This window comes from Otolemur garnettii, unplaced genomic scaffold (assembly GCF_000181295.1).
Source record: "Otolemur garnettii isolate 467f Iridium unplaced genomic scaffold, OtoGar3 scaffold00210, whole genome shotgun sequence".
Taxonomy (NCBI): domain Eukaryota; kingdom Metazoa; phylum Chordata; class Mammalia; order Primates; family Galagidae; genus Otolemur; species Otolemur garnettii.
Window position 1 is genome coordinate 484,526 of NW_003852605.1, and position 1,245 is coordinate 485,770.

General features: G+C 47.6%; 1 protein-coding gene across 4 annotated transcripts in view; it reads right to left on the reverse strand.

The window, feature by feature from the left end:
* Positions 1-1,245, reverse strand: part of PIK3R3 (phosphoinositide-3-kinase regulatory subunit 3) — a 155,627-nt gene that overhangs the window by 14,145 nt on the left and 140,237 nt on the right. The window lies entirely within an intron of this gene.

A 1,245-nucleotide genomic window follows, 5' to 3' on the forward strand; every position in this document is an offset into this window, starting at 1 on the left:
GGCTGGGGATTCGAACCCGCCACCTTAGGTGTACGTGGCTGGCGCCTTAGCCGGTTGAGCTATAGGCGCCGAGCCGTTTTTTGGTTTTTTTGAGACAGAGTCTCACTTTCGCCCTCAGAAGTGTGCCATGATGTCACAGCTCACAAACAACCTCAAATTCTTGGGCTCAAGCAATTCTCTTCTTCAGCCTTCCAAGTAGCTAGGACTACAGGCGCCCGCCACAACACCTGGCTATTTTTAGAGATGGGGCCTCACTCTTGCTCAGACTGGTCTTGAACCTGTGAGCTCAGGCAATCTACCTGTTTCGGCCTCCCAAAGTACTAGGATTATAAGCATGAGCCACCGCACCCAGCAATCTGAGTTATTAATAAGAGTATGTGAACTAAAATAAAATTTTAAGCCACTCAGCTGACTGAATGGACCTTTTGGCCAAGGAGACCCCAAAATACCCTAAAGCTCAGTTGCTGGCCATAAGAAAGGAGGTCAGACATGCCTCGTCACGCGCTGCTCCCTTCTTGAACTTATTGAACTCCCTTGTCTAACTTATTGAGAGGCCTAAGGCCATACAAGACAAAGCTTAACTCATACCTGTAGGTCATCAATTTACTTAACAGATCACTTAAGTCTCAGTGTACATCTGGTGACTTGTCTCTGATTAACAGTTCTTTTTTTTGAGACAAGAGTCTCACTTTGTTACCCTCAGTAGAGTACTGTGGCATAGTAACCTCAAACACTTGAGCCATTCTGTTGCCTCAGCCTCCCATGTAGCTGGGACTACAGGTGCCCACCGCAACACCTGGCTTTATTTTAGAAACAAGGTCTTGCTCTGGCTCGGGCTGGTCTTGAACCTGTGAACTCAGGCAATCTACCCACCTCAGGCTTCTTTCTAGCATGCTAGGATTATAGGCATAAGCCATCATGCCCAGCCCTCTTAGCATTTGTAAGGTAAAGTCTAAGTTGTAGTTGTTTCCATCACCCAGAAGTGTGACATGAAGGTTATGCCACCACAAGTTCACATGTACTCACACTCACACACAGTAGGACATTTGTTTCTGAAATTATAAATTAGGTGAGCACTGTGTCATCTCTGCAGTCTCCATTAAACCAGAGGATCCACTTCATGGGGCCTACTGAACTGAGTTTAAAATTCTAAACTGGGCTCGGCGCCTATAGCTCAACCGGCTAAGGCGCCAGCCACGTACACCTAAGGTGGCGGGTTCGAATCCCCAGCCCGGACCCGCCAAA